We start from the raw sequence: 15,638 nt of genomic DNA, 5'->3' as shown, positions 1-15,638 counted from the left end.
TATTAGTGGTATTGCTGGCCTGGGGGCCACCAAGGACCTCTTCTCCCCTGCCACCTCCAAGTAACTCCATCCAAAGGGCACAGCTGTGGCTTTTGCCAGCTCCTGCTCCGTGTGCACTTCCAGTCTTAAAACGGCCAGGGCATGAAATGGTCAGAGCAGTTTTTTCTTTTTTTCATCATGGTTTTTCCCACCTTCATGCACTCCATAGGTCTCTCCTCCTCCTCCCCTGAGCTCCAGTGGCCCCAGCTCGGCTGTGGTCGCTTTTTTATATAGTTGAAAATTGGTTGATTTCTGGGAGAGAGTGACACTGGGGACTGTCTATTCCACCATCTTGACCAGAACCATCTGCTCCCATCATTTCTAGTCAACACTGTATTGGAGGTTCTAGCCAGTGCAACCAGGCATGAAAAAATAAATTAAAAAAAAAAATCTAGATTGAAAAGGAAGAAGTAAAACTGTCTTCATTCACAGGGCACACAATTCTCTATGTAAGGGGTCAGCAAATTATGATCCAAAGACCAAATACAACCTGCTGCCTGATTTTGTTGATGTCGTTTGCTTTGGTAAATAAAATTTTATTGGAACACAGCCATACCCATTCACTTACTTATTGTCTATGGCCGCTTTGACTCTAAAAAGGCAAAGGTGAGTAATTGTGTCAGAGACCTTATGGATGCTCAACATCATCAGTGAAAGACAGATTAAAACCATACGATACCACACCTATGGGAATGGCTAAAATTAAAGAGACCATACCAAGTGTTGGGGAGGAAGTCAAAAACTGATTTCCCATCTACTGCAGGGGGAATGTAAAATGGTACCATGTATTTTTGTTTTTGGCAGCTGGCCAGTACGGGAGTCCGAACCCTTGACCTTGGTGTTATAGCACTGTGCTCTAACCAACTGAGCTAACCAGCGAGCCCTTATACCTATTATTTGGCCCAGCCATCCTACTCCTAGACACTTACACAAGAAAATGAAATCATACATTCATACAAAGACTTGTACACAAATATTCATAGCACTTTTATTTGTAATAGCTAAAAACTGGAAACAACCCAAAAGCCAATCAACAGTGAGTAGATAAATAAATGGTGGTATTTCCATACAATTAAGTACTACTATTCAGCAATAAAAAGGAATGAATTATTGATGCATGCTGCAACATAGATGTATCTCAAAATGATTATGCCGAGTGAAAGAAGCCAGACAAAAAAGCGTACATATGGTATGATTCCACTTTTATAGAATTCTAAGAAATCCAGACTAGTATATAGTAACACAAAACAGGTAAGTGGTTACCTGGAGACAAGGCAGGAGCGGGTAGAGGGAGGAAGGAGGAACAGAAGCCAAGGATTAAAAGGGGACACTAGGAACCTTCTGAGGGTGGTGGATACGTCCACTAGGAACCTTCCGGGGGTGGTGGATACATCCACTAGGAACCTTCCGGGGGTGGTGGATACGTCCACTAGGAACCTTCCGGGGGTGGTGGATACGTCCACTAGGAACCTTCCGGGGGTGGTGGATACGTCCACTAGGAACCTTCCGGGGGTGGTGGATACGTCCACTAGGAACCTTCCGGGGGTGGTGGATACGTCCACAAGGAACCTTCCGGGGGTGGTGGATACGTCCACTAGGAACCTTCCGGGGGTGGTGGATACGTCCACAAGGAACCTTCCGGGGGTGGTGGATACGTCCACTAGGAACATTCTGAAAGGGGTGGATATGTCCACTAGGAACCTTCTGGGGGTAGCAGATATGTCTGCTAGGAAACTTTTAGGGGTGATGGATATGTTCACTACCTTGATTTTGGTGGTGGTTTCAAGGATTTACATACGTGATAAATTTATCAATTTGTACATTAAATATATGCAGTTTATCATATGTCAGTTATACCTTAATTGTTTTTTAAAAAGTCCAAATGTGAAGAATAAGGCTCTGATGTGAAGACATGTGAAATAGTGATCTGGTGAATAAGGGTACATACAGCAGCTTTAAACCTGAACTCCTGATTCCCCAAACTGGGCAGAAATGGAGGTGTCCTAAATGTTTCCTGCGAGAAGCTTAGGGTATCAGAGCACGAGACTAACATGGATTCTTGAGGATGATTCTTTGTTCTTACTATGTGCTTCCTATGCCTATGCTACACACCTGCACCGCCCAACACAGCAATCTCTTAACTCAGCTATGGAAAGACACTAACGAAAAAGCAAGCAATTTCATTTTCTGCCATTCCACACAATCCTAAGGGAAAAGCAAAAGAGTCAGTAAAACCATAGTACAGTATTAAAAAGGAAGGAAGTCTAATTCTTATACCATGCAATGATCCTCCCCAAACATCCCAGAATTAAGTTTTTGGCACTGTTTTTTAACTTCTTTAGAATGAGATCCTACACTGTTCCAAGGAAGAGAATGGGGAAGCTGAAAAATGGTTAAAATTGCAAGGTAAAATAAAATTAAAGCTTAGAAAAAATGTTTTGCTCTCATTCCAGACAAACAATAAAATGGAAATCTCCAGGTTCATGGCAGATAATTCCCCTCAATGGAGAAATATTCTATTTTTAGCTGTTGTAGATCCATAAATTAATAAGATACTCACACATCGAATGTCTCCCAGTTATGATGGAAGCCCCACGGGCTCACAGTACCTAAACACCTCAAGGACCTGGAGTCTAGCCTTTCCTTCCTACTATAACCTCCACAATCATGCCAATTACATTTTAGAACTGAGAAAGAAACTAGATCTCTAAAAATAGAAAAATTGCTTCTATATGAAAGGTCCCCATCTCATATGGCAATATTTTTATTACTGGAAAGCAATTTAAAATGAGTTGTATACTCTGCATCGGAAATGGAGGTGCAGATTTCAAGTCAGTCTAACCAAAACTACTGTGTGTGTGTGTGTGTGTGTGTGTGTGTGTGTGTGTGTATTACATAACTTATACATGCTCATATAGATATACCTGATTATGTACCATGACACACACACACTTGCTAACATTTCCTGGAGTATTTACTATATGCCAACCACTAAGTTCCTTACAATTAACTTTTATATTCCTCCCAACAATCCTCCAAGGTAGGTACTGTGATTAACCCAATTAAAGATGAGGAAACTGACTCACAGAGAGGCACATAGCTACTAAGTGGTACAGGAGGAGATAAGCCCACATAGCGACTCCAGAGTACATGCTCTTACTAAGACAGCCTGCCTTCACGTAGTGTAAAAGGATATCAACGCAGACATCTCCATTGTCAAAGAAGAGTAGAGGATGAAAATCTTCTCATTTGAGGCCCACAGCCACAGACTAGTCTTAGAGAATGCTTAATATGCTGCCTTCTGTGTAATGGGCTGGGGGCTGGAGGGCCCTTGTTAAATCACCACCGAGGTCACTAGCAAAGCACTCCAGTCAAGGGCACTCTTGGAGAGAGATCATTTGAACCCAAAGGCCTCCATCTTGGTCTGAATCCTCAGTACCTAGTATGGTAACTGGCACAAAGTAGGGGCTCATAAATGTTTTGCTGCACAAATATCGAGAAATAAATATTTCACTGACAGACAGTACAGAGTAGTAATTGACAGTGTGGGTTCTGGGATTGAACTGTCTGGGTTTGATATGAATTCCATCATTTATTATGCTACTCTGGGTACTACTGTGCCTCAGTTCTCTCCTGCAGAATGTCTAAATCAGCACCTACTTCATAAGGTAACTGAGATAATTAAATGCGTTAGTGCACATAAAGGACCTATAGCATTGTGGTAATGGTCATGCTAACATTATTGATCTGATCATTACATCTTGGGCACAGGTGGTGATGGTCAGCTTTCTGCCCCATGAATATGCATAATCAATAAAAAAATATATACAAAAAAAAGATGAGACCCATAACAATTCCTGGCACATAGCACTCAGTAAAAACTAGAGGGAGGAAAGAGCATAAATGAGGGGGTAATGTGATCAGATTTATTTTTAAGATGATAATGGACAATATTGGTAGTGGTTGGAAAATTCTACCAAAAGAACAGTGCGTCATTACAAAGGCACAAAGAAGGTTACCATATTCTCTAGTACACTTAGGACATTTTCTGATATCAGAACAACAGTATTAACAACAGAAATACCTTAGTTAAACTCAGAATAGAAATTTAGAATGGAGACAGGCTTAAATTCCAGATATCCTGACTCACAGCAGAACGCAGTGTCCTTACCCATGTCACTTCCTTGCTGCCCCTCTCTGAATAAATATTCTGCTCTTACATTTCGCAAATCAAATGGTTCTGCTTATAGTTAAAAGGCTGTCCCCTTGACAATACTAGTTCCCAGAGCACAGCACTTACTACAGAACTGGAATAAAAATCCACACTTAAATTTGTACTTTAATGACAGTGCCATTCTATAAATGATATCACATTAATTAGTCACTACCATAAAGCAGTATGTGTGAAGTTCCTTGCTCAAGTACCACTGTTAAATTGCCTCTGGTTGTTTCTGTTTGAAGGAAGATGAGCACACAGAAGACATTTCCACAGTTCTCACACTGTTATCCCACGCTGGCTGCTTGTGACAGGGGCAACATCTCCTTGAATTACAAGAAGCACCAAGCACAGCAGCATGTCTCCTGGCTGACCACTCAGTGAGTGCATGGTTTATTTTATGGAGATATAAAACGTCACTGTGATTTCAGAAAATGAATTTTATGTTTCGGTCATTCATTCTTTTGCTCAAAAAAAAATCTGCTTAAAAACTAAGTATTTAATTAATAAGGAAGCAGTACGAAACAGTGGTTAAGAGCTGAAACTCTAGAGTGCCTGGGTTTGAATTCTATCTCCACTATTTACCAGGTGTTTGTGACTTGGATCCTAGTCAATCCTCTCTGTTTTCTCATCCATAAAATGCAGATAATTATAACATTTTCCTCTTAAGGTTGTAAGAATTAAATAAGATAGCATATGTAAAATGCTTAGTACAGTACCTGATATATAGAAAACATTCATTCAATCAACGTTAGCCATTATTATTACTGTACCAGAGAGCCACTTTCTAGGCGCTGGGGTTTCCATGGTGCACAAACCCAAAACTGCCCTCAAGAAGCTCACTACTGATTGGGAAAGAGAACACAGATCCATAAATAAAAGAGTGTGGGGACTCTAAAGTGGTCTTAAAGAGAGTGGGAGTCTAATTAGATTTTTAAAATCTGCTACCATCCATTCAATTTTTAGCTCCCCAAGGGATTTTCCTCACCATCTGGGCCACCAATCCAAGCAGGTTTGAAAAGCCTCATCATTTCCTACATCACACCTCCTCCTCAGCAAGAAAGACTGTGGGTGGAAAGCAACGAAGAACATTGCGTGTTACGCACAAAGCATACACTCTCCAGTAGAGTCACAGAAGCTTGTCTGCACCAGAAAATGTCAATGCACTGAAGATCCAGAGAAAGAAACTGACTACTGATTTATTCAAAAGGGGGAAACGGGGATCTACCTCAAAGTACTTTTCTAACCAGAAATATAAGTTTGAGAACAATTTATTTAATTAGTTTTAATGAAACCCTTTAAGGTAATAAGGTTACATTTCTGTCTTTATGCCCACTGAGCTCACACCTCAATAAAATATATAATGTCACTTTCCCATGTCATGAGATTTAACACTCATCAAAGGACAGGTCTAACATTAAAGACAGAAACAACTTCAAAGGGACTTCCAGTCAATATGGTGGAATAGATGGTCCCCAGCATCACTCTCTCCCACAAATCAACAAATTTACAACTATAAAAAAGCAACCACAGCCAAGATGGGGCTGCTAGAGCTCAGGGGAAGAGGAGGAGAGACCTACGGAGTGCATGAAGGCAGGAGAAGCCATGATGAGAGAAAGAAGGAATCACTCAGACCGTTTTGAGTCCCGGCCACTTCCAGGCTGGAGCTGGTGAGCACACAGAGCAGGAGCTGGCAAAAGCTGAAGCTATGCCTTTTGGGTGAAGTTGCTTGGAGGTGGCAGGGGAGAAGAGGGCCTGGGTGGCCCCCCAGCAAGCAAGACCACTAATAGGGTTCCTGTGGACTCACACAGGAACGAGGAGCCAGAACTGAAAAAAAGGAGCCACTCAGAGGCCAGTGAATCATCACAAGGGACAGGCACATGGCCTGTCCCATGGGGAGCGTTTGGAGTGCAGGCAGTAGGGCAGACGAGCCCACTGGGAGAAGACTAGGGCACAGCAAGGACAACTGATCTGCCCCCGAATCAGCGTACGACTACTCAGAGGAGACTGGTCGGGAATATAGAATGGCATGGGGTGCAGTTTGATGAAAAGACTATGGCCCAGACCAGAGTGTCTACATAACTCTGGTGCACCAGATTTCACTAGACCCAGAAGTAATATAAAGTCAACTATTAAAACCTGAGCTACACAAAAAGCCTTCCCTAGGAAATCAACAGGAAAGCAGCAATTTAGCTAAACCACACAGCTCAAGTGCTGGCCCCCACAAGAAGTTCCCCCATTTTAGAAATAAGCAAAGGACAACAAATTAGTTCCAGCACAGAGTTTAAGTGGTGGGAACAGCAAATAATCCAACACAGAACTGAAAGAAAAAACAAAGTACCCACAACCAGAGACAAAGTTTGATATTAACTAGTAAAGGTCTCACTTCACCAAAGAACACCTATAGCACCCAGAAGAACCAGAAGTCCCTGGGCTACCAAGCCAGAAAGCGGGGAGGGCCGGGGGCCTTAGCAATGCCCCCCAACACCCACAACCAGTTCCACCAAGCCGCTGCAGGAAGTGCCCCAGGCTCTCCCGAGCCGGGGCAGTGGGGGGCTGAGGGCCTTGGCCATGCCCACCCAACACCAGCAGCCAGCCCAGCAGCGACCACCGAGCCACTGCACGAAGCACCCCAGACTCTCCCGAGCCAGGAAAGTGGAGGGCCTTGGGCCTTGGCCATGCCCACCCAACACCAGCAGCCATCCCAGCAATGATCCCTGAGCTGCCACAGGAAGTACCCTGGGCTCTCCTGAGCCAGGGCAGAGGGGGACTGAGGGTCTCAGCCATGCCCCCCTGATACGTGCAACCAGCCCAGCAATGACCACCAAGATGCAGCAAGAAGGGCCCTGAGTTCCCGAGCTGGGACGGTGGGGGCCTAGGGCTTTTGCCACACCCCCCTGACATCTGCACCCAGCCTGGCACTCACCAAGCCACCACTGGAAGCCCCCCAGTCTCCTCTGTAGGAATGAAGGGGGTCAGGCCTCAATTCTGCCCCTCCTCCTTCCTCCTTCTGCCATCACATTTCCTTCCCCTTCCCCTCTCCCCCTCCCTCCCAACTGCTCTGCCACAAAATCCTAGAATGTAAAAAAAAAATTAATAAAATTACGTTTTGCTTAAAAAAAAAAAAAAAGAAACAACTTCAAAAATAGCACACTTACATGAATATTTAGGGTGACAATATTAAAATGCCCACTGGGCAAAGCGTAAAATGATAAGGTTAGGAAAATAAAAGAAACAAAGGGCAGAAATCTGGAAAGAAACATATAAAGATCAAGCACACAAGCACAACAGAATTTGATTTACAAATGCAGTATAGTTAATTACAGATGACAAATACTGTCTTATCCTCCAATACCAGCACCAGAGAGAGAGAGCTTCTAAGTAGTGACAAGAGGGAGAGACAAAGACAACTAAGAAAATAGAAACAGACTTCAACAAAATTATTGAGATAACTCTGAAACTTGATCCTGGGCCTGCCTTTCCCAGGCCTGGGCCACTTGCTTCGGGTTTTCCCTAACATAGCACCATCTTACATTTATCTCTTCTCATTCTCCCCCATCCATCTAAATGTGACTTTCTGACTTAACACAAAGTGGAGTATCAGTGCAAATGTTAGTGGGACAGGCATCCTAGGGAAAGATGGGTGCTTATCCTCATCACTAACATGAGCAGGTGGCGCTCCACCTTGCAAGCTGGCTCTGAAATCTCTGTTAGGAAGTACACCATAAAAATCAAGCCCAGAAAGATAAAAGATTAAATGTTGCTACTTGTCTAATTCACAGTTCAGTGACTTTGACTATGTCCTTTGTATGATGCAGCAAAGGATTTCTCTCTGCCACATTAGCTATCTTGTTAGAGATAAGGCTAACACGTAGGGAAGACCGCTGATCCAACTACCAAGAGATTGCATATCTGTATACCTGCCCTGGCATTTAAGCCTCAAGGACCACTGGTTCTAACTTCAGATGAGCAGGAAAACAAAATCCTACACAGGTAGAAATATTTTTACTGTCTCAATTCATTAAAGCTAAGTTGGCAAACTAAATACATAAACTTTCTAATAGGTTTCATCTGGTTTTGGTTATTGTGCTTTTCCCAAGAACTAGCTTTAGTTTTCATTAAGAGATCTCTTTCAAAACAGAAAATTTCAGTTAATTTGGAACTGCTCTTAGTTTTCCTCTCTGAACTTGAACTTCTGTGTCCATTCCTTCCCTAAAAAGCAGCCTATTTGCAAACTAAGGTTTCTGCATGTAACTGATACATATGCGTGCATGGTGTGACTGCGGTAAGTAGTAGGAACGGCTCACTCTTCTTCCCATGGAGGCGAGACCCTCGGTCAGACTGGAGCACAATGCCCTGGTGTGTACAGCAGGCACACAATAAATAATGACTAGGCCCAGGGGATGGATCTGATCCAGATTTCTAGGGGAACTAAGTGGAAAAGGAGATCTTTTCTATATGCTACATAAAGTTTATTGGTTTTTCACACACTTTTGAAAGTGATAAGAAAAAATTTAGTCCTCATAATTTTATAAGCACTAAATTTTTGAGAACTCAAGGGCTAGTCTTTAAAATAATGGCATGAACTCAATATCAATCTTACAATGAAAAGAAAAGTATACATATACATAGAATAAGGAAATTAAAAATAGATTTTAAATTTTAAAAACCTGAAGATCACTCCTTAAAACTACCTTCCATGATTTATGGAATTTATCAAGTGGCATCTTGTATTATAAAAAGAAATCAAGAAAACATTAACCTGAAGTAAACATTATTTGGTCAGAAATACAGCAAATTTTAATTGTTTTTAATTCTTTGCAGTTTGGATTTTCCATTTCATGTAATGACCCTCTTCTCCTTTACTAAAAAAAAAAAATCCACAGCTGACCAGAAGTCAGCCTGCTCCTCAAAGCCAGCACAGCTAAGCACCCATAAGATGTAAGAAGAGATGTCTCTGCAAAAAGCAATAAGTTGTGTCATTAATGCTCCAGAGGTTTGTCAAATGATTCTAGAATACTTGAGAGTTTCACTAATCTAAAGTGAAGGTGTTGTTAATGCACTCTGCTCCTGAGTGCTTGATGCAGAACAAAGAATCCAGCTGAGACTCAATCCAAAGGGCAAAATGTCCCGAAATGCAGAACATCAACCACGATATGAAAAACTGTTTCCACAATTTGCTAATTTTCATAGTATTTAAGAAATTCTCTCTGAGAAATTATTTCTAAGTAAAGTTCAAACTACTGAGAGAGGAGGATGTTAAAGGGAAGTGAGGACACATTCACTCTTTCCATTCCTCTCCTAAGGTGTTCCCCTCACCCCAAGAAGCTGTTTCGGAAGCGGGGCATGGGCATACGGAAGGGACAAACAAGAAGGCTTTTCTATGTTATATACTACAAAGGGACCCCTCAAGGGCAGTGACTATATTCCAGCCCTCTGTTACAGCTCCCAAGACATACCAATGCATTCTCTTCAGGTAATCCCCCAAAAGTTCTGGAAAGTGCCAAGCACAATGTGGGCATTCAGAAATATTTAATAACAACAATAAACCAAATTAGATATACTAAATTCGGTGAATTATGAGAAACCACAAATTGAGGAGTCCTTTACTAACTGGTGCAGCATAGGTGAGAGGTAATTCTGGCCAGTATCTACCAAAGGAAAGAAGAATCCAAATGCGTTCATCACTGGTCAACTGAGCACCACGACACACTAACGAAGTCAGTTCAAAGCACAGAACAACTGGAAGTATCAAAACAGAACCATCCTTTGCTTAAAGGAAGAAAGATTAGGGGTGGATAAAATACACAACAGCTTTTGGATAGCAGAAATGAGCCTTCAAAGAGCCTGCCTTTCCTTGAGTAGAAGAGCAGGTGACTAGACTCCCAAGTAAATGTCTTTCCAAACAACTGGGCCCTGAGAGAACCTTAAAACTGAGGAGGTAGCGCAACACTGCTACATGCTTACTCCAGCGTACGATGAAGTGAGACAGTGCAGCAATGCCCTCCCGGATGCTCACCCGGCTCACCGAGCCGCTGCTCCAGGGCGCAGCCCCGGGCCCACCGCACGCAGGTGAACAGACTGAGATGACCAGAAAGTCCAGGCCCTTCTTATTCATAATAAACTCACAGCTCACTCTAGCCGGTATCAGCTCATCGCATAAATGCCTTCTAAAGGCCAGACGATGTTAACGGTTCACTTAAGTCCAGCAAAGAAAAAATGATTCATTTGCTGTGTTAAATTTAGCTAAATTTTACTGATACAAACATCCTAGGAAACTGTCAGCATTGGTTCTGTTGAACAAATTTGACAGGCAAAAAGTTCAATACAGAGAAAATAAACTAACCTTGTTTCCCTACTTGCTAAAATTAGGTTTTTTAGCAGAACTGTCCAAATCTAAATAGAAAGATACATGTGTGAAATATCTTCTAAATATCTCTTTGCACATACAAATACAAATAGGGAAAACTCTTGTGTTTTCCACTGGTACAAAAAGACTGTTTTGGAAGTTTTCTTCTAATACAAATACAAAATCAGGCAAATTAAGTAATTAAATAGAAACAAAAATGTCTAGGTTAACAGAGGTACTGAGTCACGACTGTGCCATTAACTTGTTACACAACCATATAAAACAGGGGCTACTTTTTCACCATCTCAGGAAGAAACTCAGGACATCAAACACCTTAAACATCACCGCCTGAGATTAAGACTCAGGGTTCCAAATGCTTGTGTCCCTGACTTGCAACCACTCGGTCCACACATTACACACCAACCTAACCCAGTGTGCCTCAACTGATGATGTGCATGCAAACTGCTGGCCATGTTTTGTTTTTAATGAAAATTCTGATTCACTACATATGCAGATGAGCCTGAGATTATCCATTTTTATAACACTGATGGCCTACAGATCAAGCCTTGAGCAGTGCGGCCCTAAGCCACATTTTCAAAGGGCCAGAGTTAAAATCTGGCAGTGCTATCAGGGGCTGCTGCACTAGAGGTGCTAATCTGCTGGAAAGCATTCGGCAGCAGGTGCCTCCATTCTTCCTGCCCCAATTCAGTGATTAAGTCAACCCTTTGAGCGCAGGGTAACTGGGGCCACTGTAACCTCACCCTACTCAACCTTGCCCTCTTCTACTGTCTTAGGCATTTAGTTGTAAAGAGTACCAGTTGAAAAGCCCCACCTGGACGATCATGATTTTGCATGTGGGGTTCAGGGTGGCAGATGCTTGAAGCTCCACTCAGGTCCTGCTGCTGTAGGGAGGAATGCAAACACTAACCCAATCTCCCCAACCCCCCACCAGGTACTAACAGCACCCTGATGTAGAAGTTTTAATATTGTAGGTTGCCTGATCTTGGAACACAGACTAAAAAGAATCAGGGGAGGGGTTAGTGAGCCTGTGGAAGAGGAGGATCCTAGCTCTAATCACCTAATTCCAAAGCAATAAGGAGAAGCTGGTGAGCTCCGTCCTCGGCACCCATTTCCTAACCCCGCGCTTGATGAGGTATCATTTATTCAACAAATGCTGAACATCACTGAGACCTACCAGGTACTGTACTGGGGGCTGAGAGACATAACAAACAATTCTTGCTCTCTCATGCACCCTGCATTCTAAGTGTATTCCAGCAATACACACATACATAAACAACATTCTAATTCTACATACATAATTAATTGTGATTGCAATAAGTACTATAAAAGAATAACACAAGGAGCTATGAAAGTGCATAATAGAAGGTACAAATCTGAAAGATCTGGGAAAACTTCCCTCAGAAAGCGACATTTAAGGTTCAATCTGATGGATTAGTAGAGTTCACTCATGTGCAGTGGTGGCCACAGAACATACCACATGCAACAGGTAGCAGATGCGGCAGACCTGAGCATGTATGAGAAAATGAAAGCCTGCCAAGGACGTGAACAAGGGGCGACTGGCAAGAGACAACCAGAGAGGCAATAAAGAGCTTGAGACTTTGGGCTCTACACTAAGAGCAGCAGGAAGCACCTAAAGAATTCTGAGCAAGGGACTGAAAAAAGCAGAATACAAAATTATATTTAGATGATATAATGTCTGGGATTTGCTTCAGAATTAGATGGGGGTGGCAGGACCAGCCACCACTGATGCTGGTTGGGGCTGGGTGAGGGGTACTGTGGCTTCATGCAATGGTGAACTGTTTTTGTGCATTTTCAAATTTCTCCATAATAAAGGTGTTTATTTTTTAAAGATTCTTTAAAAAAAAAGAATAGAGTATGAACTCAATTATTTTTTAAAATATACAGAAAAATTAGAAATAAATATATAAAAATGTTAAATTGTTGCCAACATTACCCTGAGATTGCAGGATTCTGAATAATTGTTTTTCTTTATGTATACTTTTAAACTTACCAAATTTATACTCTCCACAAATTCTTCTTACAGTTCTTACAGTTAAATAAAAAGATCCATGTCCCTAAGCACAATGTTGGAGTGGCTCCCCTATTCCCTTGCCTCATGCAACTTTTCATCATTACACACATTTGTTGGCATGATACGTCCGCAAGCCCAGACTTAGTCTGCTGTGAATCCCATGTAACAACTCTTCTTTGCCCCTCTGCTCCACCTACTACCAAAGCTGTAACTCAGATGACCACTGCCGTGGATTGACTGGTATTCCCAAAGTTCATATATTAGAAGCTTAAATCCCCACTGTAACTGTTGAGAGTGGGAAATCCTATCATGGTAATAGAAAGGTGGAGCCTTAAAGACGTGATTGGATTGTATGACCACACCGTAGTGAATGGATTAATAATGGTGGTCAGGGGCGTGGCTCTGAGGGCTTTAAAAGGAGAACACATGAGAGGTTAGTATCTCTCTGCTCTGCCATTTTCTGCCATGTGAGACCCCTGGGTCACTGTTGTCACCAAGACCCTCACCAGATGTGGTCCCTGGATTCTGGACTTCCCAGTCTCAGAAACTGTAAGCAGTAAGTTTCATTTTTTTATAAATCACCCAGTTTCAAGTATTTTATCATAAGCAACAGAATTGGACTAATACAACTACTTATAACTGCCCTTCAGTACTAGGCCAATCCAGTGTCTAGCTGTTGGTTCCATCAGATTTCTCATAGAAAATACCACGAAAGAATACTGATGCCCAATGAAAAGAATGCAGCCTGTGGAAACCTCAGCTAGCCAATACTTTAGCTTAAGACAGTGTACAATGTACTCAACAAGAGGAGGAATGCAAAAGAGTACGACATGGCAGATTATTACTCCAAATGTCTAATGTCTCTTGTTCTATTGCTCATCTTAGCCTGCAAACCCTTAAGTTTGGGACTTCAAGATCTTTCATACTGTAAATTTATATATGTTCAGAATCATACATAAAACCCAATTATAACTAAGTTCAAAGATATCAATAGAATAAAAAAAGGACCTTCAAAACAGAGCATTTGAGGTTTTTAATACTGCAGTGGTTTGGAGTTTTTAAAGATACATGGTTTTGTTACACAGCTGTCCTAGAAAAGATTCTGCTAACCAGACCACAGCTGAAATCTAGAGACGTGCTTAGCAAAAAGCTTGAAAGCACTCCAGAATCCAGATGTTCAGATTTACCCTGACATTAATAAAGCTGGATTTCAGTCTCAGGTCCACAATTTCATATTTATCTGATCTAAAGCTGAACTTCTCTAGGCCTCAGCTGCCTCTTGCTGAATACCGTCTTATAACAGAGTCCTCAACTGGGGGAGATATTGCCACTCATGAGGCATCTGGAATCTTCTGGAGTCATTGTTGGTTGTTACAACTGAGGTATTGCTACTAGCATTTAGGACCAGAGCATTTAGGGCTGCTAAACATCTTACAATGCACAGGACAGCCCCCCAGTAACAAAGGACCATCCAGCCCCAAATGTAAATAGTGCTGAGGTTGAGAAACCGTATAGAGTCTTTCAGCTCTAAAATTCTATAACCTATACGTCTATGTGAGTTGAGAGGACAGATATTTGCTTTATGGGTAGAAAAGTTAACAGAAAAGGATTAAGTGACTTGCTAAGATCATGGTGTAAATCAGTGACAAAACGTGGATCTCCTGATTATTAGCCCAGTTACTGAGTAGATTTGGCTGACAAGACACTTCCTTCTTCCAGAGAAGTCCAACACGAACAACCTTTACAGGAAGAGGAAATTTTTTAAAAAGTATCTCATCTAGCTAGGTCTGTAGCAAGGCAGATTCCAAGATTTTGCTCTCCAATGGGTACTTTTAACTTTTAAGCAATAATTAATACTTCCAGACTCTAAAGACTTCAGCTCATGCTTTGAAATAAATATGAATACGTGAGAGACAGCTGAGAGGCCATGATTTAATGCCCATAGTGCTTTGGTTTAATACTCAAATATGGTGTGTTTCAGCATTTACTGAAAAATATATACTTATTGGGCTTTAAGCAAAGGAACTTTTTGTTGAGTTACAGAGTTTTTTCTTTTTCTTTCATACTCTCCTCTACTTTTTTTCCTAAAATACAAAAGAAAAAACACACTCTTCATCCTAACACTATATGGCACAATAATCCAGGACACAATAGTTCTGTTGCTTCATTCCACTACGAATGTCTGGGAAAAGGCCACACTAAAGCTCTCAGGTGGAAGCAAGCTGTGCAATGTGGAAGCTTTCAATTCACATGCTATGTTCTTGTCCTGAACACATCGTTCTTAGTCGCTGTTTATTTAATAAACTGTTTATTTTTAATGTAAACTCACTGATTTATATTGGCAGATCCTTTACTTCAAAATATGCTGGAATTCCCATTAAAACCTCTTATTATTCAAAGTTTGCTAGCTCAGGCATGAAAATTTCCTCCAAGCATGAGAGGTCTAATCTTTTCTACAAATATAACTGAACCACTTTTTAAATCCAAGAATGTCAAAGAGAAATTTTTCTACTTTACTCATGAAACTTAAAGCTAGATTTTTGTGCGGGTTTTTTTGGGTTTTTTTTTTTTAGCAAAACTCAGAACAAAATGTACTTTAGATAAAATATTTTTCCAACATAGGAAAAATAAAATTTAAAACTTGCTATCTCATCAAAATAAGCCACTAGGGAAGCTTTTATAAGAGATGGTTCCTCTCAGTTAGGACTGTTAACCTAAAGTTTTAGAGACCCTGAGAACTAATGAAACTTCAGAACTCAGAAGGAATAAAGCAAGGCAGAGACTGATATTTTACATTTGTGAAACATTTTATAACTTACAATGCCACTTTCAGTCAACCTCATTTAGTCCTTGTAATAATCCTACAAAGCGGGTACTATAACCTGCTCTCTACAGATTGAGAGAAGAGGGATCAGATACATTAGGAGACAATTATAACCTCAAAACTAGAAAGTATCAGAGATCAAAGTGGAACCCAGGTC

General features: G+C 41.4%; 1 protein-coding gene across 1 annotated transcript in view; it reads right to left on the bottom strand.

Moving 5' to 3' along the window:
* The window catches only part of JAM3 (junctional adhesion molecule 3), a 63,511-nt gene that overhangs the window by 31,848 nt on the left and 16,025 nt on the right, over window positions 1-15,638 (bottom strand). The gene's annotated exons all lie outside the window — the stretch shown is intronic.

Source organism: Cynocephalus volans, chromosome 4 (assembly GCF_027409185.1).
Source record: "Cynocephalus volans isolate mCynVol1 chromosome 4, mCynVol1.pri, whole genome shotgun sequence".
Classification (NCBI taxonomy): domain Eukaryota; kingdom Metazoa; phylum Chordata; class Mammalia; order Dermoptera; family Cynocephalidae; genus Cynocephalus; species Cynocephalus volans.
The sequence above is the reverse complement of the archived record's forward strand: the minus strand, read 5'-3'. Positions and strand labels throughout refer to the sequence as shown.